The sequence below is a fragment of the Peromyscus leucopus genome, chromosome 4, assembly GCF_004664715.2.
Source record: "Peromyscus leucopus breed LL Stock chromosome 4, UCI_PerLeu_2.1, whole genome shotgun sequence".
NCBI classification, from domain to species: Eukaryota; Metazoa; Chordata; class Mammalia; order Rodentia; family Cricetidae; genus Peromyscus; species Peromyscus leucopus.
Genome location: NC_051066.1, coordinates 136,683,934 through 136,711,577, shown reverse-complemented (window position 1 = coordinate 136,711,577; position 27,644 = coordinate 136,683,934). Strand labels below are relative to the sequence as shown.

The 27,644-nt window shown below is 45.8% G+C and overlaps 1 long non-coding RNA gene across 1 annotated transcript; it reads right to left on the bottom strand.

Annotated features, from left to right (window-relative positions):
- Window positions 1-4,803: 4,803 nt before the first annotated feature.
- LOC119087800 lies at window positions 4,804-12,255 on the bottom strand. The gene is made up of 5 exons (XR_005091277.1): window positions 12,139-12,255; window positions 10,723-10,845; window positions 8,874-8,996; window positions 6,712-6,936; window positions 4,804-4,994 (listed from the first exon to the last, which is right to left on the bottom strand). It is a non-coding gene; the product is annotated as an uncharacterized LOC119087800 (long non-coding RNA).
- Between the last annotated feature and the right edge of the window lie 15,389 nt (window positions 12,256-27,644).

Here is a 27,644-nt window from a genome sequence, read left to right as displayed (position 1 = left end):
GGGGGATTCCTTGACTCTGCCTCCTGAGGGTTAGGGTTGCAGGCAGACCACCACCATACCTCTCTGGCTTTTATGTGGATGCCGGAGATTCAGAGCCGGTGCTGCAGGCCTGCAGAGCAAATAGTTGCTTTATACACTGCGCCATCTCTCCTGCCCCTGCAGCTTCTTTTTAGGGTCTGGGCTTGTGATGGGCAGCAGCCATCTAGGGGTTGAATTTGACCTGACTGTAGGAGACTTGTAGTTAACTCTTTAAGGCCCAGTGTTAAAGATGATGGAGTTTCTGTGAAGATCTGTGAGGTGGGAGGACGCATCTGATCTACATCCACTGCAATGATGCTGTGTTGAGTTAGCCGGGACCTGATGATGTGTCCATATACGGTGTCATATACATATGAGCTAGACCAGAGGGTATAAGTGGAAACAGAATGTAAGGTATGTTTGTAATTTAAGATTCCTCATAGATCGATGAGCAGAGAAATGGGTGCAGTTAATCTTAACAATGTATTTAGAGACCAGGAAGATGGCTCAGTTGGTAAAGTGCTTGCCGTGTAAGTGTGAGAACTTGAGTTTGCATCCCCAGCACCCACATAAAAAACTGGGCACAGGTTGGAGAGATGGCTCAGCTACTTGCTGCTCAAGCCCGAGGACCTGAGTTTGGATCCCCCAGAACCTGCGGCACAAGTACCCAGAGCCCCTGCATAAGACAGGAGGCTCACTGGCCAGTTAGCAAGCACATGCAGGGGCAAACACACACACACACACACACACACACACACACACACACACACACACACACACTCACCCCCCCATACACACTCAGATGCACAGAGACACACACAAACACACAGACACAAACACACAGACATACAGATACATGCACTCAGATACACACACACACACTCAGATGCATAGACACACAAACACACAGACACAAACACACAGACATACAGACACATGCACTCAGACACACACATACACACACTCAGGTTACACAGACACATAAACACACAGACACATGCACTCAGATACACACATTCACACACACACACTCAGGTACACAGACACACAAACACAGAGACACATGTCCTCAGACACACACACATACACACACATACAGAGTGCACACATCAGGTGCACTTGTGTGTTCCTATAATCTCAATGGGGAAGTGGACACCAGAGATCTGTGCAGCTTACTGGCCAGCTCATCAGTGGGCCGAGTAGTTGCACTCCAGGTTCAATGGCTGGCTAGTGGCGCTGCATCGGATGGCAAGGGTGACAGGTCTATTCCATGACAGGTGTATAAAGTCTCAGCTGGTCTATTCCAATGGTATGCTTGGAGTTCTTGCAGGTGAAGAAGAAGATGCACTTGTGTATTGCCATGCCAGGTGTTGGCCTGGTGTGATGCCAGAGCCGTGTGAAAACTGTGTGTCATTTGAGGAAAAGGTAATAGTGTCACATTCTTCTGCGCAACCCTGATCCCTAGGAGGAAAGAAAGCCCATGAACATGCGTGGGCTCTCTCTTACACTAAGTGAGAGAAGGGCTATAGTTGTAGTCTTTGCTGGCTAGACTTCCAGTAGAGCAACCCTCAAATAATCCTTGAAGAGGCTTTTTTTGGGAGCTTGTATGACCTTTGACACCCCTCTTTCCACCCTGGAGGAGCAGTTTGTGGACTACATTCTGGGCCTGATTTAATCAGAAAATCTGGCCAGTCCCAATTCTTATTTTTTTAGATTAATTTTTAAGGTAATGGATTTCATTATGACATTTTAATGCATGCATGTCATTATGTTTTCATTCATTCCCCTTCCCACTACTGTCCCGGGTGCTCTCTACCCACTCTGGCTGGTTTTCTTCCTTCCTTCCCTTGGACAATCCCTCTACCCCACCTGCTTTTGTATTACATGGCCAATGCTTCTTAAGGATTGACTTGGTTCTGGGTGTGGTTGTACACGCCTATAATCCTTATACTCCCGGAGGTGGTGGCAGCAGGGTCATTGAGTTTGAAGCCAGCTTAGGCTAAGTAGTGAGAGTCTGTCTCAAGAAACAACACCAAGTTGTCTTTAGATGCCCACAAATAAGGTTTTTGTCTTTTGTTTGGTTGAGACAAGGTCTTCTGTAACCTCAAATTTCTACATAGCTAAGGATGACTTTGAACTCCTGATCCCCTTGTCTCCACCCCCGGGGTTCTGAGATTACAGGTATGTGGCACCAAAGCTGTCTTATGCAGTACTGGGGATAGAACTCAGGGCCTGTATGTGCTAGGCAAGTGCTCTGCTATCATCTGAGTTACATTACCAGTCCATGTGTGCTCATAAGTACAATTCTTCAGAGGTTCCCTGAAAACATTCTTTGCACTTCACATAAAGCAGCTTCATGAACAACAATAGTTTTGATGGGGCATTGTGACCCAACCTATAATCCCAGCACTCAGAGGAAGCTGAGGCAAGATGATCATAAGTTTAACTTGAATCCTGGAATATATCGTGAAACCTCACTCCAACAAAACAGGCCAGATTGCTCAGTCTGGTAGTATGCTAGCTTAACATGCTAGTACCCTAAGGTTTGGGAATTGCCTTCCACGATTGTGGGGAGAAATCACAAACCTGAGTCCCAATCTGTGCTTCAGAATGTCTTCAACAAAAAGAAGCTATTAAATATTACAGGGACTTACAGCATCTGGAACAAGTGGTGGGGTATAAGAGGTGCAGAGACTTTGGAAAATGCTGGGGAAGTTCCTTAAAGAGTTAACTATGTAGCCAGACTATGATCCAGTGTTTCTATTTCTTGATATTTATCTGAGCGAAATGAAAACAGACATCTACAAGAAAATCTTCTACAAAAATATTCATACCAGTTTTAATCACAATAGCCTAAAACTGGAAACAGCTAAAACATTCATTAACAAGAGAATGGGTAAAATTCTGTGGTCTATTTATACAGTGGGATACATCACTGCAATAAAAATAAACAGGTTAGCGATACACACAATGTGAGCAAAACTAAAAGAAAATCATACTAGGCCAAAAAAACCAGATGCAAAAGTTTTTATTGGTTTGCTTCCAGCCACACCAAGTCCTAGGACAGGTAAAAGTGAGGAACCAGGGCAGGGGCTGCTTCCTGGTGTGTGTGTGTGTGTGTGTGTGTGTGTGTGTGTGTGTGTGTGTGTGTGTGTGTGTGTGTTTGTAGTTGCTGGGCAAGGGAGTCAGAAAATGTTCTGGGTGATAGGAAAGTTCTACCTTCCTGCCAAATATTTCTCTTTAAAGCCTGTGCTTTTAATGGTATATAAATTATATGAAAAATGGAGAGAAGCTAGACAAAGGAACAAATAGTTCTCAAGACACTGAAAGATCTGGTGAAGATTCACTCAGTTTCAGTGGTGGTAGGGCCCAGGCAATGAGCCAGCCTCAGTTTCTCATGTAAAGGTGGTACCTGTAAACTCATGTATGAGATGAGGTAGACTGGGAGACTCCTGAGGGTGGGGACAGGGCCTTATTCATCACAGTGCTCCTGAAGCCCAGGGTGGGGATGGGCCCTAAGCAGATGCAAGGAAATTATTCATTCTATAAACAAATGATGACTCTCGACTGAGTTACACATGGGTGGTCTTGAACCATGTTCACAGCACTGAAAGAGAAAGCAGATGATAGTATTTTCATAGTAGAGAATGTTAAGGGTTAGGGTAAGGCCCCTCTCCCTCCCTTCTCCCATCCCTTTCCTTATTTCTTTTTTATTCGTTTTTTCCCTTCTTCTTTCTCCTCCCACTTATCTTTGTTTTTTCCTTCCTTCCTTCCTTCCTTCCTTCCTTCCTTCCTTCCTCCCTCCCTCCCTCCCTCCCTCCCTCCCTCCCTCTCTCCTTCCCTCCCTCCCTCTCTCTCCCCTCTCTCTCCTTCCCCACATCACAGGAATAACTTCAGGTGGGGCCTTCTGATTACCCAGTCCTTAGGACACAGTGTCTATGGACCTATGAGTTTTTCAGAAATCTATGACCAAGATCAGATCTGAAGAAGTAAAGAAAGCTGCAAAGTGTAAGAAAGAACTTTAGTCAACTGTATATGAAACATGATATTTTGTCAAGTTCAATTCAACCATCATTACACAGGACTCATGCGCGGTGTGGGCTGAAGGCATATTTAAATGTGATTTAATGATGGTATGCTGAAGGGACACTCCAAAAGGAAAGGGGCAGAGGATTCTTAAGAAAGTGGGAGGAAGCACAGGAAGAGAATAGGATATAGTTATGAGGACCCATATTTCTTGTGTCACATATGAAAAGAATCACTGTGGTAATATGTAGGTGACTGCATACATTGTGATAGGCAGGAAAATGGTGCTTTAAAGACATCCATGCACAGCTGGGCGGCGGTGGCGCACGTCTTTAATCCCAGCACTTGGGAGGCAGAGCCAGGCGGATCTCTGTGAGTTCGAGGCCAGCCTGGACTACCAAGTGAGTTCCAGGAAAGGTGCAAAGCTACACAGAGAAACCCTGTCTCAAAAAACCAAAAAACAAACAAACAAACAAAAAAACATCCATGCACTAATTTTGTGAACTTGACATACTGAAAATCCTTTGTAGGCATGACTAAGGTTACAGACATTGAGATGAGAAAATTAGCTTGAATTGTCTAGGAGGGCTCACTCTGATCACAGAAGTCATTAAAATTGGAGAACAACAATGGTTTGAACATCTTTGACCAGAGTAGTAGGAGGGATGCTTAGAAGGTGGAGGAAGTGGCCATGAACCAAATAATGTGGTGACTCTTTTATTTTTAAAAGATATATTTATTTTTATTTAATGCATATGAGTTTTGCTTGCATGTAGGCATGTGCACATTGTGTGTGCTGTATCCAAGGAGCCCCTAGAACTGGAGCTACAAATGTTTGTGAGCGGCCATGTGGGCACTGAGAACCAAACCCAGGTCCTCTGGAAGAGCAGTATGTGCTTTTAAGTGTTAGCCATCTCTCGAGACCCCATCCATGTAGTACTTCTTGGAAGCTGGAAAAATAAAAAATGAGAATGTTTCCTCCCCAGAGCTTCTGGGCTGGAAGTCAGCCCTACAGACACATTGGTGACAGACTCAGGAGACACGTGGGACTCACACCAAACTTCTAACTTGGAGCTATGAGAAATCCGTGTTACTTTATCCCCTATCCAAACAGTTCTTTGTATTCCACTCATAGCAAATTAGCATACCCTGGGTGGATCCACACAGTAGTCAGAGTTTTTGAAAAGCTTGCACTGCTGTGCGGTGCACACTACAGTGTCCTTTGCTTGCATGACTTGCACATTTATTTTATTTTATTTTATTTTTTAGTGTGTGTGTGTGGTGTATTCATGTGTATGTGTTTGCATGTGTGCATATGCATATGTGTGTGTGTATGTGTGTGTGTGTGTGTGTGTGTGTGTGTGTGCAAGTCACATGCATGCACATGCACGTGGAAGTCAGAAGTTGATGTTGGGTGTCTTCCTGTATTGCTTCCCTTATTGTTTTGAAACAGTATCTCTCACTGAGCCAGGAATGCACTGGTACAGCAAAAGTAGCTGATCAGTAAGCTCCAAGGATCCTCCTCTCTCTACGTCCGCAGTGCTGGGATTAGAGGAGCATGCCTCCATGCCTGACATTTCATGTGCTTGTTGAGTATCTGAACTCAGGGCATCATGCTCGCAGAACACGCCCTTCACCCTCTGAGCCATCCCTCCAGCCTCTGACTTGCTAAATTTTTATAACTCCACAAAGTGGGCACTATCATCATCCCTGTTTTATAGTATGAATCTGAAAGAGGTTGAGAGAAAGGCCGTAGATGACAGAGCTGATGAGAAACAGATGAGAGGTCTGAATTAATTTCACCTATTATGATATATGGAGAAATACTCATATCTAGAGTAAAAATTGTTTATGTGTGTGTGTGTGTGTGTGTGTGTGTGTGTGTGTGTGTGTGTGTGTATGAATTCCCGTGGGTGAGTACAAGTGTTCATGCGCCTCAGTGTGTATGTGGATGTCAGAGGACAATTTTGGGTATTGTTTTTCAGATTTCTACCTTCTTTGAGGCAGGGAATCTTTGTTGTTTTTCTGATGTAAGTACCAATGCCAGGCTGGATAGCCTGTGAGCTTCTAGGATTCTTCAGTCCCCTCCCCTCATTTGGTTGTAGAAGTACTGTGGTTATAGGCATAAGCAGCCACACCCAGATTTATGTGAGTTCTGGGGATTCGAACTCAGGTCCTCCTGCTTGTCTGAGAAATACTTTAAGCACAAAGCCATCTCCCCAGCCCTGGAGTCAAAATTCTTACTTTCCTGTCTCAGATCCAGGGATGACTATGAATAAAGTCTACGTCTATGAAACTCTTACGGAAGTGATGCCTGTGAGAGACTGGACTGTGACAGCTTTTTAGGGTAGCATGCTTTAGGACTGGAGACATCTTCCTTCCCCTCATAAATTGTCTAAAGGACATAGGCTTTAGAGCTTAGAGCAACATCTCTCTGCACATAACCAATTACAGAACTAATTGGGAACTGTTTTTATCTGTTCATTAAGGTAGATATAATTAAAGCAACATTCTGTTCAGCCGCTTGGAGTGTGGGCTTTAAAGTAATAATTACTACTTTTATTTCTCTGAGACTCTTTCTAATTTGTCTTGGCTCCACCACAGCCTCTCTCAAACCCTTTTGTTCTCCATTAGAAAGGCTTCCACTCCTTGGTCCAGCATCCTTACCTTTCTAGACATCCACCAATTGTCCTCTTAAAAATCCCCTCCTCAGAGAGGCCCCTTGGATTGGCCAGACCGGATGAAGCTCCTGGTGTCCGTTCCCACGTGCTGAGGGTTGAACTTGAAATGTCCCTTACAGGCTCCCATCAGGAGGCACTGTTTGGGGGCAGGGGTTGCTGAACTTTTCAGAGTTGGGATCTTGCTGGAAGAAGTGTGTTTCTGGGGGTGGCTCTGGAAAAAGGATACCCATCTCTGCTTCCTGCCATGTTTTCTGCTTCCAGACAATCTCGCCACTTCCTGTTTGTTTTCCAAAAGTGACTAGCCACCACAAGCTCCTGCTTCTACTTTAGCCAGCTGTGCCTTTCCCAACATGGTGGACTGTACCTTCTACCACCCCAAATAAACACCCCCAAGTTGCTTTAGGGATACTAGTACAGTGAGGACAATAAATGAGTGACAGCCTGGTCCCCTTCTTTTGTGTGTCTCATCGCACTCACTCTCAGCAGTGAATTTCCCACAGAAGTCGTGGCCTCCTGAGCCTTTTCCTCATGTTGCCCGAGTGCCCCAAACAACGTCTGCACAATGAACATCAAGGGACTGATGAGTGACACTGCTGGGCTTTGGTTCGTGCTGACACTGTTGGATTCCGCACCTGCACTCATGTGCAGAACACTTCCTTTGACCCCCACTTTCTACTTGCTTCTCCCATTTTGGATCTGTGCACAAGCATACAGGTACACCGAGGCATGGGCACCGGTGTCCACGTGTGCACACACACACAGACTGGGTGACATCTTCTCCAGTATCCTTCTGTTCTTGAAGCTACTTCCCCTAGGCCCTCATTACACAACTTCTGCTTTGGTCTATAGAGTGGGGAAAAGGGTTTCCATGCTGCCTCTGAACAAAGGTGCAATGCCCTTGCATCAGCCCACTTCTCAGGGTTCCTGTGCTGCACCTAGATTATGCCAATGACCAGCACCTGGAGGGACACTTCCTTTGCACAGAAACTCACTCTCTGGTGCTCCATTCTTACCCCCCCCCACCTTGGGCTTGGGCCAAGACTTTTTCTTCCCCTCTCTGTCTCACTTCTTCTATTGCACCCCCAAACACACATTGGAGGTTCTCTCTGTCCAGGCTGCTGACTACTGTCAGCACAAGGCTGTTAGCATGAGGCGGGGGCTCAGTTCTAAAGGGGGACCTTGTCTCTGGCCCATGGCCTTCTGGAACAACCCCAGGTGACTCATTGCACAACAAGCTGTGAAATCTATGAGTTGGAGTGGAAAACCTTTGACCTTGGAATCTGGGCTTTTGGAATCAGAGTTAGCCAGTGGTGGTTTGCTCTGGTGTCTGTTCCCAGCCTGTCTCTGCTCCTCCTCCTCCTACTGGTTCATGTCCTCTATCAACTTTTGCCCTGAACCCTGCCCCTTCCCAGTTTCTATGGTCTGCTCCACCTACTGCCCAGACCAATGGAAGAGCAGAAGAGGCCTGTGTGAGGGAGGGGATGGGGTGGAAAAGCCTTCACACCTCAGGGCAGCATTGCAGCAATCTGGGGCTCCAGGCAGCAGCTCCCCAAACTTCAGCTGATCACTTGGCTTTCTGTCTCCTTGAGATGCTAGGGTGCTCAGAGAGTATCCAGGTCTTTCTGTCTGCTGACCCTCCAGCTTGCCTCTATATTTACCCCATTTCTTCCAGGCCCTTTTGTCCATACCGCCACTATCCCCTGCCCCATCCCAGCAGCTCTGTGCCTCTATTCTCCTACCAACAGAATTTGGAGTCTACAGACCATGATTTAGTACTTGGTTCTTTGACCTCCAACCTATGACTTTACCTCTTTACACTTCTATTTCCTCTTCTCTAAAATGGGCTCCCTAGTCCTTTCTCCCAAAGTGGTAAGGAGAGCAAAATAAGGCATGGCCCTCACTTGCACACATTTTCTGAGCACAAACAGTCTGATGGGCACTGAGCTGGATGCTGGGATGACAGTAATGATTAACCGCTCCTTTACAGACTTTCACAGCGACCCAGCGACTCTTTGAGGTATGAATTGTTAAACCCATTGTACAGTTGGGAAACATGGGTAGAGGCTGCACAGAGTTATGGAAGGGAACAGGTGCTGCTGGGCCTGGCTTTGAACCCTGGGTACGTGTTTCCTTCTTCATTATACTTACTGCCCTGAAGCTCCAGGTGATGTGACAGCTGTAAATGGAAGATGTAGATCCTTTGCAAAGGAGTTCTACAGGATCATGGCATCTGGCGCTTAGTAGGTATTCATTTAGAAGTCATCCAGGGGACTGTGAGGTACAAGAAGGCATGGGAGAAGAAAAAGCCAACATGAGCATTGCAGACAAGGGTCCTGTATGTACCTGGGGGCAGGGGGCTGGATCAGTTGGCAAAGTGCCTGCTGAATAAGCAGAAAGACTGAGCTTGAGCTGCAGCGTCCACATAAAAAAGCTGGCAGTGACAGCCTGTGTTTATAATCCCAGAGCCGAGAAGATGGAGTCAGGGGGACTGTTGGAGCTCGGGGCCAGACAGTCTAGCCAACTTGGAGAGTTCCTTGTCTAATGAGAGATCCTGTCTCAAAAAAAAAAAAAAAAAAAAAGGTGTGGCTTAATTGAAGAAAACACTGGATGCTGACCTCTGGCTTCCACAGTCATGTGTACCCTTATATATAAAACCCCCCATACCTATAAACATATACACCCCCCACCCTGAGTCTAGCTGGAAGGGGAGCCACATACTCAAGTGGAGACAGACTACTTTCATAGAATACACTGAGATACCCCTAACACATATGCAGAGCCAGGAATTCTACCAGCACTGTAAGGTCCTGAAAAGCAAGCAGATAGGGTACAGTGATGGCCACTGAAGGCACTGGGCTGGGGTGAGGATCTCCTCAGTGGAACAGACAGCAAAGGACTTTTTCAGATTGTACCACCCAAAATTCTGGAGGATGAACCTTTCTGACCTCTGTTTGTAATGACCAGGCCTGTCACCAGTCCCCATACTGAGCAATAGCAAGGAACCCTCTGGTTGCCATGGGCACTGACCATTCCAGCTCCTTGCAAGCCCCAGAATTCAATGAATCTTGATCTGTGACTTGAACTGGGGCACAGAGGCCATTTCCCTGCAGCTGGAGGAGGGATGAAAAACATACAGTGTGTTCTCCCTCTCTGAGCATTTAAAAAGCAGTAATAAATAGATGAGAGCCTGGGAGGTGTGATTGATTTGTTTTATGAATCACAGAAGAGGCCATAACTCATGGGAGATTAAGGTTGAAGTAAGTTGTACTGCTCTTGCATTACATGTGGAGATTAATGACTTATCACATAAGGCCCCACCGTTAACCTGGCTCACCCACAGGGAGTTTAATAGCAGGACCATCCAGGCTGGCTTGTAATAGGTAAGCCAATGCTGCCTGCATGTATGTGCCCCTGATTCTCACCAAAGGGGCCTTTTTGGAGTTATACAGGCTTGAGAAGCTGGAATGGGGTCTCTTGGGAGAGGGAATGGAAATTTTCAAGGATTCTAGTGGACTTTTCAATGGGGGCTGAAAGATGATTCTGCTTCTGTAATGAACTCAGCACTTGCTGAATGTGCCAAGTCCTGTGCCCATGGCTCCAAGTGGTTCTCAACCTTCCTAAGGCTTTGACCCTTTAATTCAGCTCCTCATGTTGTGATGATCCCCAACCATAGAATTATTTTTGTTGATACTTCATAACTGTAATTTTGCTACTGTTATGAATCATAATGTAAATATCTCACATGCAGGGTATCTGATATGTGACCTCTGTGGAAGGATCATTTGACCCCTAAAGGAGTCATGACCCATAGGTTGAGAACCACTTCTTTAGAGCTTCTCACTGAACTCTCACAGCGACCCTTTGACGTATGGATTATTGAACCCATTGTACAGTTGGGAAACATGGGTAGAGGCTGCACAGAGTTATGGAAGGGAACAGGTGCTGCTGGGCCTGGCTTTGAACCCTGGGTACATGTTTCCTTCTTCATTATACTTACTGCCCTGAAGCTCCAGGTGATGTGACAGCTGTAAATGGAAGATGTAGATCCTTTGCAAAGGAGTTCTACAGGATCATGGCATCTGGCGCTTAGTAGGTATTCATTTAGAAGTCATCCAGGGGACTGTGAGGTACAAGAAGGCATGGGAGAAGAAAAGGCCAACATGAGCATTGCAGACAAGGGTCCTGTATGTACCTGCGGAGCCATCCCTAGGGTTTCAATTGGTTGATTAGGAGGAATATATTCAGGATGGGGAAGGAGTTAGAATCTAGACTTAGCCATGGTGCAAAGTCTCAGGCTGAGAGTGCCAGATGATATGATGATGAGGGATTCAGAATTAATCAAAGGAATTCAGGCTAACAACTATAGCTGCAGACTCAATCCTGTGGGGTTGGTGGGTAAACAAATATTGAAGAATCAACCAACCCTTGGAATTCTCCTGTACTTGTTATTAAAAAGAAATCTGATAAACGGAGAATGGTAACAGACCTTAGAGCAATTAACAAAGTAATTCAGCCAATGGGCTCTCTACAATCTGGGATGCCTTTGCCTACTCAATCCCTTCTCCTCTGGTGTCCATCCTGACCGTGGTGGCAGCTGGCTCTGAATGGGGCTGAAGTTACTTGTGTTGCTGGCAGACTTAGCACCCAGTGGGGCCACATGAAGCCCTTGACATTCCTTGCCTTAGCCCACTTACCAAACTTTACATCTCAGATTCTGCTTCTGCTCCCATGGCCCTCATTTTGCCTGAATTGTTAGAGTCTGGAGTCACAGTCCCTGCTGCTTACACATGTCCAGGTAGAGCCCTGAACTTGATGTCCACCTGCTTTCTGGTTTTTGCATCCACAGAGAAGACCTTAGCTTTTTATGACTCCTCATCTTTACCAGAGTCCTTTATGCTGATTGGAAACCTGCCTTCTGGAGTCAACCTAGATGGATACCCTGAAGCTGGAGTCCTTGGACCCTAGCAGGAAAGATAGGAACCCCCTTACAGTTTGACAGCTTGATCTCAGGAACATTTAAGATTTCGTCACCTTCTTACAGTGAGAGCCAGACGTTTTACATTTATTGCATGAACACTACATACTGAGCCACATTCTTCTCGCTTCCCACATGAGGTGATCCTCCCATCAACTATACTAATCCCTCAACTCCTACTCGGGGTTCCCCTCTCTTCCTTGCTTGCTTTATTTCTGCAGAACACTGACATGGTTCCTGCCCCCCTCCACTACCACACATGCCCGTTGTTGACGCAGACTCTTGCCATGTAGTTTCTGCTCAGACTCCTGAGCACTGCTTATACACTACTATACCTTGTTTGTAGTATCCTTATTCATTTTGTCTGCTTCTCTCTCTCTCTCCTCTTAGTAAAAATAAACACATAGGGGAAAGGATATTTTTTCCTGATGTACTTACTGTTCTGTCTTTGGCCCTAAATAGCACCTGACACACAGTAGGTAGAGTTGATCAGTGAGTTCATATGAGCCTTCAGAGATCTGGGTCTTCTACCCTGGAGCTCCTGCTCTGTCCTAGTCTGATCCATGGACTCTGATCCCCAGGGAACTCACCAGGGGCTCATTGGCCCCTGACTTGGCTGCTCAACTTTGCCCTCTGGATTCTGTCTTGGCCTCTGGCCCAGACTTTCCAGGAAATCTAAACCCAGCTATCCCTGGTCTTGACTTTGTTGCTCCCAACTTATCTCTGGAACCTCACGGGGCTCTTCTCCTTGGTTGGGCCCTAGTCATACTGAATGCCTAGTCTTAGTGGATCTGAAGTCAGTCCTGAGACCATTTAGCAGGTCTTCTGTTAGACAGTCAACAAATACATGACTACAGAGTCAGATTATCTAGGCTTCTGATAGACTTTCGTTCTCCAGGGAAGTGATGGGCTGTGGGTAATGAATGGCCTGGGAGCTTGATAGAATCCTGTCTCTAACAGTTAGAAGCTGTGTGATGCTAGCTGGGTATGGCAAACCCTTTAGAGTTAACAGCATCAGCACTCAAACTTTATTCCTCAGATCCATCACCTCTTTTGGGTGCAGGAGCCCCTGTGACTGTGGCACCTGTGTAGGGAATTCTCACCTGAAAGTAAGGACTGGAAACAGGGTTTACATTCCTCAGTTCTGCTGTTCTCCAATTGGGATGCCTCTGAGATGTGACTGACACTGAGGGACACATCCAGATCCTCTAATTGTGGGTCTTTCCTTGGCTGGGTTCCCTAGAAGGCCACCACTCAGCACAAACCCATCACTTCTTCCTGGAATGCTTTCAAGAGGTGATAGTGTTGTTGTTATTCTGTGTGTGTGTGTGTGTGTGTGTGTGTGTGTGTGTGTGTGAGAGAGAGAGAGAGAGAGAGAGAGTGTGTGTGTGTGTGTGTGTGTGTGTGTGTGTGTGTGAGAGAGAGAGAGAGAGAGAGAGAGAGAGAGAGAGAGAGAGAGAGAGAGAGAGAGAGAGAGAAACCATATTTGATGTACATGATGCAAATTTCCTGGCCAATAGTCTTAAAATATACCAAAGTCAAGGGAGGCTGAATATAAGCATTAGCCTAAAGGAGTTTAAAGAAAGAGAGAAGATTATTAAATACAATACATGTCTCAGGATGGGACCTTGAACCAGGAAGAACAAAGTTTATAAAAGACTTTAATTAATGCAATTGACAAAACTTGAGTGTGTGCTTTGTGTAGGTGGAGTGGCATTGTAACAGCATTAAATATACTGATTTTGATAATTATGCTGTGACTGTATTAAAGAAGGTCCCTGTTCCTAGGACACGAACATCGAAACGTTTAGTGGTAAAGGTGTGTGATGTCTCTTACTTCCTTTCTCATTTCTTTCTAATCACCAGAGTCTGGCATGAAGGGAGCAGGGGAATGATAAAGTCAAACAAACTGGGCAAAATGTAGCCATGGGGGATCCTGGATAACCACATACAGAAGCAGCTTGCATTGTGGTTGCCATAACTCTTCCAATTCAAAATTACCTAAGAATGAACTTTGGTCTCGGGGCCTGCTTGGAGTAACCCAGCCTAAGAGGCCCCCGAGACTCAGTTTCCTCTGTTGTTAAAAGCAGATCATGTTTTTACTCTGCCAGGCTGCCATGAAGATTAAGGCTGCAAACATCTGAACCAAGCTTGGTGTAGGGCGGGCTTGCAAGTCCCGCTTTCTGGGACACAGGCTTCGGGATGCCCCAGATGGCTAGCCACACACTGCAGGGCCCCAGAGGAGCACATTGCAGACTCCGTGTTATCTCTCTCCCAGCCAATGCCCTGCTCTCTCCCTCCCTGGCTCTGCTTTTCTTTTTACGGAATCCTTCCCAGTCTGCAGCTGTGGTCAGTGATTTTTGTAGATTAAAAGAAAACCCGGGGGCGGGGGAGAGTTTCCTGGGGAGATCAAAGAGTCAGCCTAACATAAAAGAAATCTTATAAAACTATATATATTAGGAACAAAACAAAACAAAAACCCCCAGCCCGGGAGCATGACCCATATGTCAGAGCCAATAAGTCCAAGTGCCTGCGATCTGCTCTATAGAGTTGCCAACCCGGGCAGGAATGCTGCTCTGTCCACACAGCCAGCCGCATAAAAGGGAGATTTTTTTTATGGAGTTTGGCATAAGGATGAGGCAGGATTCCTATGTCCAAGGTTTTCTAGGAACTTATGTGCTTTCTTTCACCTCTACTTAAAAAAAGTGGTTTATGGAGTTCTAATTTATATGAAAAAATACACAGATTTAATGTATAGAATTTGATGAGTTTGCACAGAGGACCGAGCCCAGGATCCCATCACCCAATTGAGGTAATGCATACACCCACCATCTCCAAAATTTTCTTGTATTTTGTCATGCCCTCCCCATTTCTTTGTGTGATAGGAACAATTAAGATAAGATTTTTCCTCTAAAATGTTTAAGTGCAGAGTACTGTATTGTTTTTTTTGTTTGTTTTCATTTTTGTTTTTTTGTTTGTTTGTTTTTTGTTTTTTGAAGACAGGGTTTCTCTGTGTAGCTTTGGAGCCTGTCCTGGAACTTGCTCTGTAGACCAGGCTGGCCTCGAACTCAACAGAGAGCTGCCTGCCTCTGCTTCCTTCCTGAGTGCTGGGATTAAAGGCGTGGGCCACCACCGCCAGGCTGAGAGTACTGTATTGTTAACCACAGAAGCAGTGTTGTGCCGGCCTCCCCCCCCCCCCCCCCCCCCCCCCCCCCCCCCGCCCTCCCCCCCCTTTACTAGAGATGGGTCTGTCATTTTGCATATCTGAAACCTTTAACCCTGTTCTCTCCTCCCCTCCCCAGCCCCTGGCAGCCGCCATTCTACTTTCTGCATCTTTAAGTTTGACTATTTTAAATCTATCATATAAGTGGAACTAGGCACATGCATCTGTTCTGTGTCTCTCTTGTTTCACTCAGCGTAATACTTTGGTCAGGCTTAGATTACTCCAAATAGTAGGGTTCCCTCCCCCTTTAAAGACAGAGTAAGACTCCACTGTATAGATGATGGCTCTCTCAAGACTGCATGCAAAGATCCTTCCTAATTTGTATGAGGCTTGGAGGGGCTAACAGACTATTGGTAGTCCTACATCCTAGATTCTTCTATGTGAGCATCAAATACTGTTACCAGCCTCTTTGGTTTAGGTTTCTATAGATTAGAAAATAACTCTTAATGCCCTTCTTCCTGCACCTCATAGGCCAGCTTTCAGATGCCTGGGCTGGACATCTGTGGGAGGGGACAGTGATCGCTGTCCTTTGACTGTCAGCCCACCATTTAACCTCCTAATAGTCTATGCCTGGGTCCAAGACCCCAGGTAGAACAGAACTTGGGAGGCTGAGGCAGGAGGATACAGAGGTGGTGTGTTGTGTTGAGTCTTGGATAGGGTGAGATTGTCTTAAAAAATAATAAACAAATATGACCCTAAGTAGATGCTATTAAACTCTCCCCTGAGTGAGGACAACTTGTTTGAAGGGACATCCAAGAGTGAGTGCTTTTGGTGAGGACAGAATCTTCTTTAACCCATGGAAAATACCAGGGTTAAATAAGAGCCCAATATCACCTACCATGGCAGCGTGCAAAGGTGGGGCGGCTAAAATGAGAGGCACTTAAAGGCTGGCATCATAATTAGTCTCCATTCCATGCGAGTAGAGCCTTCTTCATGGGATTAACATCCTTCTAAGAAGACCCAGGAGGGCATTGTCCATCTCTGTCCTCAGTCACATGAGTACAACCAGAAGAGGACTTCCAAGAAGCATAGGTCATCAGACACCAGATCCGCAGGGTCCTCGATGTTGGACTTCTTAGGCTCCAGAACTGAGAGAAGTGAATGTACTTGTTTAAGTCACCCAGTCTGGGAGGCTTTGTTACAGCGGTGTAGACTAAGCGAGCTAACCATTCTAGTAGGAGTTGAAACATGGTCATCCCGAGGTGGCGAAGAGATTTCCAAAGCTTTGTGAGTCCCACTTCTTTCTTTGTTAGTGGCCTCTGAGTCAATAGCCAGCTGTCCTCCCTTTGCAGTTGTGACTGGTCTGTCCTGGGCTTCCCTGATTCCTTAGTCTTCTTTTCATCTGTCCTGGCACCCTCCTTCTGGGATCTGCACTCAGTGGCTTCTCTAGCCTGGGTGTTTCCCAAGGGTGGGGACTGTCTCAGTCATCCATGTCATCCTGACCTCCAGCACTGGGTGTGACATATCATTGGTACCCAATGAATATCTGATGAATGAAAATGAGGTGGCGATCACAGACAAGACGTGGTTGCTTCATCCATATAGACAAGACGATGGGCTGGGACCTGCTATAATTTCACTGAAGTGCCGATACAGCTAAATGTCCCACAGGCAGTGAGGACATCTAGCATGATTTAGTTAATTTTATTTGTGGTGGCAATTATAATAATGATGATAGTAAAATTTATCACCCCCAAATATTCTGAATTGGGTTGCCAGGAGAGTTGGATATTTGCCAGTTTCCCATTTTACTTCAGATAAAGTATTGATCCCCCAATGTGCTGGTTTAGAGGGAGCTTGGGGGTTCAAACCAGTCAGGAGGCAAATGTCTTCTTCATTTGGATGGTGGATTAGCTGGGGAATTTTAAGAGGAACATGAAACTGAGTTCTTTTCTCATCCAGGCACCTGCTGTTTGTGTAGTTTTGTATAACTCTCTAATCTCAGGGTTCACACCTGTGAAATGGGAATAACTACCTACCACATCACATCGCTCACACTGTTAAGGGATTACAGGGAAGATTCAGAGTCAGGATGTTCAGGCAGATGGGAGAGAGGGATAATTCAGCAAACACTTCACTCCACATGCCTGTATCTGGGCAGGACTCAGCTCGAGGCCTGCCTTACAGACAGAACATCCGCCCTGCATATGGGTAACACAGTGTCCTCTTGGCTCCTGCAGCCCCTGGCCTGTGCAGGTCCTGGCACAGTCTCTGGAGCCCTGTCGGTAGCCGATGACGAAATGGCTCTTTGGATGTAGCGTCCTGCCACATGTAAATGAAGCTGCCAGTGCATGTTAGTCACAGGAAATAGAAAATGATAGCTTTTGGGGACGTGGCAGCGTAATGGTAGATGCAAAGTGCGCAGACTTCGGACACTTGATGGAAACTTGTACTTTTCTTGTAAGAATCCAAACTTGTGGGTCTACTAAACCACAAGAAAAAGGAGTACACTTGCTGACCATGTTCCAGGTCGGGAATGCACAGAGTGGCAGGGGTCCAGGCCAGGGCTAGCAAGGGATCTGTGCATCTTCCCTATTGGGACCAAGGACCTTTCCAGCAGGGAACATTCCAATACATAACCGTTCCTAAGAATGGGTAGGACTGGGGGTGGGGCAGCCCTTCACCCCATAGAGAAACAGTGGGGAGTGGAGACTAAGGCGGCTGTGAAGCACCACGTGATCTAAACCAGTTCACCTGGGCTCTCAGAGCCTTGGTCTCTCTACTTTGGCACAGGATACTTAGCTGCATTCCCTGTAAAGTGGAAGGGGAAAACCAAACAAACAACCCAGAAAGTAGAGGTTACAAGGTTCCTTGGTTACACAAATCACCAAATGATAGCATTTAATTATTTATAATATGTTTTGAGATCTTGGGATGAAAGCTGTGCAGGGCCGCCACAGCTTATTAACTGGTTGTCAGGGACCTTTGTTCACTTAATAATGGTAATTACTACATTAATTTGATACGATGGTGAGAAGACTAGAGGCCTTCCTGCCCTGCTTCCTCTTCACCTACTTCCTAGATAGACCTCCTCAACTTCGCACCAGGGTGGAAATGTGTGCTCACCTCTTCCTTGCCCTGGTTTTTATGCCCTGTGTGCCAGAGGCTGTAACACCACATTGTGGGTGAAGGTTTCCCAGGCTTTTAGGGGCAGATGAGGCTGATCTCTGCAGTCCCTGTGTATCAATCATCAGCTCTAATTAGACTGTAAATGTCCCTTTATCCCTCTCCTCTCTAAGCTTGTTGCAGGTCACATGGCTTGTATGTAAATCTCAGTCCCTGGAGCAGTTTGATGGCTGCGGTGACCATAGGTAGTAACTCAGACTCCCCATAAATGGAAAATAAAAACAACAACCCATTACTGATGATGGTAGGTCTGCAACCTGCACATAGTGCCTCGTAAACATGAGTGATGGCTCTTGTGCTGGGCTGAGGACAGGACTAGGGACAGGGCACCAGGTGGAGGGGAGGGAAGGGAGATTTGCGACCTGCAATTTCCAGGTTGTGTCTCCACTCTCTGTCCTAGCCCAGCCCTGCCACAGGTGCCAGAGAACTTCAACCTGTTCTGCCCAGGCAAACAGGAAGTGGCTTGTCCCAGGCCTCTATCTCCACCCATGGGCAGGACTTCATGCTGCTGCCCTCTGGAAAGCTGGCATGTATGCTGCTGTGTTCTGGTGCCCCTCTAGTGTTGGAGGGCCACCAGTATTGAAGGGGGTGGTATGAAAGAGCAGAAATGGCAGTACTATGTATGAATTAGGAGATGATGAATTGCTTGCCTTTACTATGACTGCATCTAGGACCTGGCTTATTTCCTTAGTTTGTCTCAACATCTAGAGTTGGGGTGTGCATAGAGTAGGTTTTCAAGAGAGAATTTTGGTTTTGAATGGGGAATTGGATCAAATTTAAATGGAACAAAGTCTTGGTTTGGGGTCTGCTCTGGATCTCAGGTCTACTGTTGATGGGCTATGGCAAAGAGAGCTCAGACTGGCCTGGGAATCATAATCCTTTTCCCCAGCTTCCTGAGTGCTGAGATTATCAGGAGGTTCCACCATGGCAGGCTTAGAAGATGCTATTTATTGTTTTGGTTTTTTTTTTTTGTGTGTGTGTGTGTGAACATGATCATATATGTGTGCATGTTTGTATGCGTGTGTACACATGCATGTGGAGGCCAGAGGGTAATGTTGGATGTCTTCCTCAAACACCCTTCACCTCATTTTTTGAGGTAAGGTCTCTCACTGAACCTAGAGTTAATTTGGCTAGAATGGCTGGCCAGTAAGTCCTATGGATTTTGTCTCTGCCTCCTCCTAGGATGACAGGAATGTGTTGGGTTTGTCTTTTTTGCATAGGTTCTGAGGATTGAAACCAGGTACCTCTCTTCTTAGACAAGCACTTTCACAAACAAGATATGTTCCTAGCTCAAAAGATGCTAATTTTAAAGAAAAATGGTTTGAGTAGAAATGAAGGAAGTGCCTCCAAGTGGTTTTCATGGGGTGTGAGGGTCTCCCAAAGCTTTGTGAATTGCTGTTTAACCCCCATTTGCTGAATTATGAGACATTAAGAGTATGGGTACTTAATCTAACTATGGTATTTAGAGGTGGGCCTTGGAGTGTGGTTAAAATTAAGCCAAGCAATTCAGCAGAATCCCTCATGGCAGAATCCTGTTGGCTTTGTAAAAAAGGGGACAGAGACCAGATAGACACATGTACATGAGTGTGCCTCCTGTCGTCTGCCAGATGATGTTATGCACTACTTCAAAGTTGGCAAGAAGGCCTTACCCCTCCAGAATTGTGACTCCAGTCCAACCTCTTTTCTGTGTAAATCACCTGGCTATAGCATTATATACTAGGGACAGAGTACAGGTAAATTTATGCCTGCCTACTAAGCCCTGGGGCTGGGTTCAAGTCAGGTTGCTGTGCCACCAAACTCCCCTTCTTCATTTCATGGGGCAGTTTGTGATCAGCCCAGCTAACTGGAGGGCTGGTCCTCTGTGGGCTCTAGTGGTGAAAAAGAGGCAGGTTGTCTTTGGGAAGACTCACAGGAGATGCAGGAAACTGAAGCCCTGTAGGATCCAGGTCATCAGCTGGAGAGGCAGTGGAGTAGGGTCAGCTCTCTTTTCTCCCCATCTCCCATGTGACTTCATGCTCACTACTGTGAGTCCCCAGTACCTGGACAATCCCATTGATCATGTTGCATCTTCTCCCCATTTCATTCCAAACGTCAGGCAAGAATTAGAAGCACTGACCAATTTGTGAGAGTATCTCTTGGTCCTGTCCACATGGGTTTCTCTGACTCACACAGCTCCTGTGGTCCATGTTCACTGAAGCAGTAACTTCTTGTCTGCCCAGTTCCTTGCACAAGTCACAGTAGGGGACTCAGACATGATCAGTCCCATCGTGAACCAGGCTTTCACCACAGCAAGACCCCAGCAGATGACTTCTAAACATCTCTGTAGGAGAAGGTGGATTGTACCTGGAAAGCTAACTCAAATAGTTTTTTCTTAATTATATTCATTTAATATTTATTATCATTATCATCATCATCATCATAATCATCATCATCATTTATTGGGAGACTTGCAATAGCACATACATGGCAGTCACGATTTTGAGAGCATTTAAGCTCCCCAGAAGACCCATTCTTGTCCACACATCTGTGGTGGTCTGCACACACACACATTTTTTTTTTCCATTTTAGGATTAGAAAGAAACAGAGGTCCCACCTCTCCACTTGCTCTGATCAATTGTTAAAGATAGGGGTATAGTTAGGGCTAATCTGTGGGTCCACATTCACTTGCTTCTTTATCCTTATGGGAGGTTCATCATGTAATTAAGAATATGATTTTGGAGTCAGCCAACCTCTATGTTCCATTCACAGCTCTGCCATTATGAAGTGGGTTTCTGGTCAAGTGATTTACACTCTCTGAACTTCAGGCTCAGTTGGTAGTAATGCCGGCTTTAACAGTGGAACCATTGTCAGGAGTGAATAAGAGAGCCTGATGAGTGATGTGCTCAAGGTTGTCAAGTTTATATGTTTACTCTGTTGATGCCAATGTATTGTTCACCCCATGATGGTTTGGTAATATCCAAATCAAAAGAAAAAAACAAATTCTAGAAGTCCTCAGATTCACCACAAACAATAGTAAGTAAGAGAAGAGGCAGTCGGTACTTAACTTCCTGAAGATTTCAAGGCATAGTGTACTCTGTCTTTTTTCATTCTCATACCCAAGGGACATGAAGTAGAGCTGTGGGGCTATGGGTCCAGCAGAAGGGTTGAACAAAGCAGAGGATTATTTGAGGAGGTAAGAGCAGCAGAGGGTGGTAACATTAACATGGACATGGGCAGAAATTTCAGAGAGCAGAAACTGAGGTGATAGTGTGCAGATAAAGTTGAGAGTATCTTCTGGGAGCTTGCAATGATTCTTAGCTTCTGACATGAATGTGGTATGTGACCCATTCACAAGACTCATAGACCATGAGGAAGATAAACAAGGTGACCAGGAAGTACAGATGCACAGAAAGGGAAGTTCAGGAGCTGCAGAATGAAGGCAAAGAAACCTAGCACAGTCTGGTACCACTCCCCTTAGCAATTATGAAGAACTCCCTATTACCAAGCAAAATGTAGGTGTGAGCTCATCAAGTCCCCAGAGCAAGACACTGAAATAGATATTTTTAAAGAAGTTGTGGCTCTTGGAGGTGAGGTAATGCCTGGTCACCCATTGGTGAAGTCTGAGCTGGGCACAAGACCCGGTAGCTATGTGGTTCTCAGATACAGGGAACTCTGGGTTTCAATTCACCTTGCTTAGAGATTGGCCAAAGAGCAACCTACAGGATTCCCCTACATTCTACTCCCCAAGGGCACACCTCACTTCTCTTAAGGTGGGAGGTGAGACCCCAAAGTAGCCACCCTTAAAGGGAAGACAGGAATGTAAGAAGGAAGTGAAAGAAGCCCATTTCTGTCTCCTCCCTTTGGGGTGACTTTATTGTCTCTTTTAGTGTTGTACAAAGTTGGCACCCATTCAGAATTCTTGGGCACGCATCTCCCTGAAAGACTCAGACCACCTGTAGCATTATGTCTCCTATAGGTGCGTTTTTATTGTTCTCTTTTCGCATAGCCTCAGTTGAGACTCAGAAGATGCCTGGGGTCTATTCTTCTGAAAACTGAGGGATAAAAGAGTTTGCCTGATTTTCAGCTCTCTGAGCTGCTTCTTAGACAACATGGAATATTCTAAGGACTAGTTCTCTAGTTCAGTAAATCAATGAGGAAGGACCATAATCTTGAGACTGTTCCAACAATGAAATAAAGCCACGGGCCCAGGAGGAAGAAGGAGTAGTAGTCTAGTATTCAACCTTCCCGAGCTTAGGGATGCAAAAGCCCTGCCAGTTAGATGGGTGCTTGGTTTTGAAAGTTACTTTCTTACACAGGTCTTTGAAGGCACGTTAATGAATGACTTTGGTGAAGGAGTCCTTCTTATAGTCCCTCCTCCAGGCAAGATGAAGGCTAAGCAAGTTTTCACTGGACAATGAGGAGAAGGGCAAAGACATATTTTTAGAACCAACTTGGACAACTTCCCCTCTTTGTTGTTTTGAATGTTCAGACACTTCTTCCTCTACCCTTTAAACTTCTGTTTTCCATCTTCATCTGGAAGTGGTGGGGCCCCAAACTGAAAGTGGTGGCACTGAGGAGGGAGGCTGACATGTTTTCAATGGAAACTTCAATCTTAGAGTAACCAGGGGGAGGCCAATATCCAGTCACATATTCAACAACAGTGAATCGCTGCTTTGTTTTAAATGCCAGGACTTGTTGGTGAAGATCAGCTGCCTCTGATTGCTCAGGATGGCAAAGACCGATGATGGAGAGAATGTGCAGTCAAAATATCCCAAAGTGAAGACTTAAAATCAGGGATTATGGACTGTTACGGTTACAGAAATGAAGAACCAGTCCAACTGGGAAGGTGGTTAAGCCAGCTTTATGAATTTAGTGTAAGTGCCAACAACTGTTTAATCTGGAGGTTCCATGTGATTCAGCCTAGTTTTGGTAGTGTAGCGTAAGTTTAGTTACTGAAGGAAATTCTCCATGAAAAGGGCTACTCTATAAGCTCCCATATTCAGATCCTTCCCTATAGGCTCCCCAAAGTTCCTTCTATTTCTCAGTTTCAACTATCAATGCCACACATGTCCCTTGCTCTCAGGTTTTCTCCCTCCCTCCCTCTACCCCCCCCCCCATACACATACTTCCCAAATATCACCAGCATCTCAGTCTTTGTTAAACAGATTAGACAGATAAATTGATCTTTGCATCTCATGAATATCCTTATTTCCTGGATGTTGCCTGCTAGAGAAGTGAGGAGGGATGCAATGCTTAATCTTGATTGTATTGAGAAATACCTGGGAGATTAGGAAAGCACAGCTTTGGGAGTGTTTGAGTGAGGGCATTTCCAGAGGATCAACTAAGGCAGAAAGACCTGTCCCGCATGTGGGAATCCCCATAGGCTGGGGGTTGGGGTGGGGAGGCTGCAGTGGAATAAAAAGGAATCAAAGCTGAAAGCTCAACCTTGCAGGCATTCCCCCCCCTCTCTGCTTGCTGGTTGCCATGATGTGAGCTGGTTGATCACCCCCTTCCCACCTCAATGGCCTGAAACTATGATCCAAAATATATCTTTCTTCCACTAAGTTGTTTTACTCAAGTATTTTGTCACCACACACATATACAAAATGAAGTACAAAAGAAGATCCTGAAATATCATATTCTAATGATTTTTTAAAATTCCTATGGCAGTAAAATGGGGCCAGTAACTAGTACTCTGGACATGATTCAGAGAATAAAGGCATCTATTGAATGTGGTGATATTATGTCCCCCAATATATTGTGCACCTTAATAAACTTTATTCATGCTACAATTGAAGGTTTGTTGTTTGAGGATATTCTTGTAAGATTTATTTTTATTAATGTACATGTGTATGTAAATACATGTACATGTGCCATCTGTGTGTGAGTACTCATGGAGTTCAGAAGAGGCCATTGGTCCTCTGGAACTGGAGTTATAGGTTGGTTGTAAGCTTCTTAACTTGGATGCTGGGAACCAAATTCAGATCCTGTGCGAGAGCAGCAAAGCTATCAACCACTGAGCCATTACTCTAGACTGCAGATTTTCACTGGGACATGAAACTAAGACAGAATCAGATTTGTGTTTTAAGAGGATGGCTCTGATGACTTGTAGGGAGGGTGAGTTAGATGAAGTGAGAGATTGGTAGCTAGAAAACCAGATAGGAAACTGTTGCAAAAGCCTTGGCCGTAAGAGCTGCATTGGTGTAATGATGGACATGAGAAGGAGAGGAAAATTCTCACAGCTACTCCAAGTGGATCGGGCAAGGAAAGGGTTCACAAATTTGCCAGCGTCCTCCTCTTCGTCACAGTGGTGTGAAAGAAGGCACCAGGCCCACATTTCCAGACACCTTATGCCTCAGTTCCTGGTCTGTGTGCATAGAAGGTTGATTGCACCTGTAATTAACATCACAGACATGGACCTGTGGACTCACAGCTGGCATCTGGGTGGGGCTTCCCATTTCCAGCTTTCCTGCCTACATAGATCTCATCTCCCAGGACCAAGCTGGCAGCACTGACCTCTTTCTCAGCCAGTGCCTCCTCCCTGTATGGTTTGAAATCTAGGTGGAGGCAGTGGGGACATCTTCCCCAAGCTACATCCCACATTCAGTGCTGAACCGAACAGCACTCTGAGTTGGAGACTTGGGCTCAAGGGTAAATCCCATGAGGCATGATAGGCTTTCTTCCCCTATGGAGCTTGTTTCCTCATTACCAAGTGGGAGAGTGTTTCCACTAAGAGGCTCTGGGATTACAGACTGGTCCATATAGAATGCTCACTCAATGCTTGGTTCATGGTGTATGCTACTTTTACCCTCATTTGCCTCTATTGAAGTTTGATGTATTAGGAACTGATGGGACCATTATTTTTTAGTTGAGGACACTGATGCTCAGACAGGTTGACCTCTACTGTTATTGCATATGTGCACACGTGTTCAAGCACACACACACACACACACACACACACACACACACACACACACACACTGTACATATAACAGCACACAAACAGACACATATGTAGGCAGCAGATCTTTTGGAAACCAAAGCCAGTGTGGTCTTTATTAATTACATCACCTGTGCCTGCATCTCCAGCAGCAGGTCCCTTTCCATCTGAGAGAGCTAAGAAGCTGGGAGTTCAGAATGGGACATCTCCACCTCATGCCAGCCAGTCCCCAGACATGTGCCAAGCCTTGGAGCACCTCTACACTCCCTCCTACACTAATGATATTTATTCTCACCACCTGGCAAGGTGTTCCATGGCCTAATTACTGTTTAGAAACTTCTGAAGGTGGAAAACATGAGGCTAAGTGTTTAATGGTTAAAAGATTCACGTCAAGTCCAGAGAGGAGGGGGATCCTGGGGTGTTGTTGGAGCTGGGCAGGGTGGAGAAACTAAGGAATCAGACCGCAGCAGGTGTATTGTGTCATAGGAGGGCAGGACTGAGGCACATGCTCTGGCAGTGCCTGATCAGGCTGAAGTCAAGACTCTCAGATCCACCTGGGTTGTACAGCCTGTTGTCATCTGCAGAACCCTTTGGAACAAGATCCTAGTTCCCCATTATAATATAATACACAAATACAGCCCTCTATTGATTGTGTCCTTATGAGTGACAGGAACATGGGTCATGGATTTTATCTCACTGAGATAGGTTCTTGGCCCTCTTTGGTACCTCAGGCTTGCAAAGGATAATGTAAGGATGCACAGCTCTGAAAAGCAGGCTGGAACCAGCTCTGGCTCCTCGTCCTGGGTTCTTCCACTTCCAGCGATCACCACTTGTGTTTTCATTCACTTTGAATGAAATTCAGAAGAACAAAAACAAACATATTTAGAGTCACAGCAAAATGACTTTTAGAACCCCAAGCCTTATATCTATTCCTTCTAACTTATCTGAACCATGACACACACTTTACTAAGGGAGAAGTTGTGGGCATACCTAGAAAATTTTAGGATATTAGTGTCCTTCTGGAAGATTCTTCAGTCTTAGTTTAGAAGGCACTTCAGTGATTATTTTCTTTACTCTAGACTTAGGAGTTAATCACTCTGTTAACTGTTTTACCATATGGGTTGCTCACTGCCTACTAAGGTTCTGGGTGGCATAGTATTGTGTCTCAGAAAATTCCACCTGAGCAAAGGAGCAGGTAGTGCATAGTCTCTACCCTCAAGCTATGTGGGGAGAGTAGGAGGCAAGAAAAAGTACCAGTATTTAATGGTAGCGTCCTGGTGGGTGTCCATGGGGACACACCTGTGATGCTGATGACTAGATGGTGATAATGGGCCATTTCTCTAATTGGCAGTAATGATACCATTTGGCCTGAGTAGCCACCTCCCGCTTTCTCTGCTGCCACACCTCACTGGATCTTGGCTCTGAATGGCGACATCTGACAGGCCGATATCCCAGCCCGTGACACCAATGCTGGTTGGTCCTGGGAGCTGGAGCAGAGGGTGTGCCTGGGTTCCAGGTCTTTCCAGACATAGACTGCAGTTCTGGTCTGCTTGGCCTTAGTTACCAAGAGAGTCTGTCTTCTTTCAAAATGGAGCTGCCACTTTCTATGGGCAGAGGCTTCCCCTGATCCATTCAGGATTAGAAATTGCTTCTCGCTGGGATTTGAAATGACTTCTAAGAGCCAGCAGCTGACTGCCAGCCAATCCATAGAACAGAAGAAGAGAGGACATCCCCCTTCAAGGGGGCAGAGGTGTACAGAGCCATAGACAGAGGGAGTCGCAGAGAGCCAGACTTAAATGTGGAAGAAAGAATAAGAAAATAAAGACAGGAAAGAGAGAGAGAATCAGGAAAACTGTGGGGAGTGGCCCAGTTGGTGAGATGTGTGCTGTGCAAGCTTGGGAACCTGACTAATCCGTCTAAAAAGCTGGCCAATGGCAGTGTTGGGAGCTGGGTAGCAGGGAGGGGGGATCAGACAGAAGCCTGGAGCTCACTGTTCGGCTAGCCAAGCTGAACTGATAAGCTTTTGGATTCAGTGAGACACATTTTCTGAAAACTTAGGTGGATAGTAATGGAGGAAGATACCCCAAGTGGACCTCTGACTTCCACATGTACACTCACATACCTACATGCTACATGTACATACATCCACACACAAGCACATACATATGCCATATACACACATGCATGCACATATGTACACACACACACACACACACACACACACACACACAAACAAACACACACTTGGCTGTAAGATGTAGATGCTCCTAGTTGGTCAATGGTGCTGCTCTGGGTTGTGGGTCGGCAAGTTCCTTAGACACTCTGGAGGACACTTAAAAGAATGCCAGGGTCACCTTTCCCAGAGTGCGGTCTCTAGGACTGAAGCTGGGTCCCCTCATACTGTGTGTGTAGTTATGTATGATCAAAGGCTGTCAATACCAAAGAGCTTGGCACTGGCTGAGTGAGATTGCTGGCCATGGTAAGACTCAGTGCCTCTGCAGGCTCCCAGAGGGGTAGAGGGCAGAGAAAGGAGCAGCGTGCTGAATGTGGATGTGTGTTGACATGGGAAAATACTGTTGGTGAGAATAGCATTTTCTGAACACTCTGTGCTCTGCTTCTGACTGCTACTTCATTTCTTAACTCCAACTGACTTTTATCAAGCCCATTTTACAGATG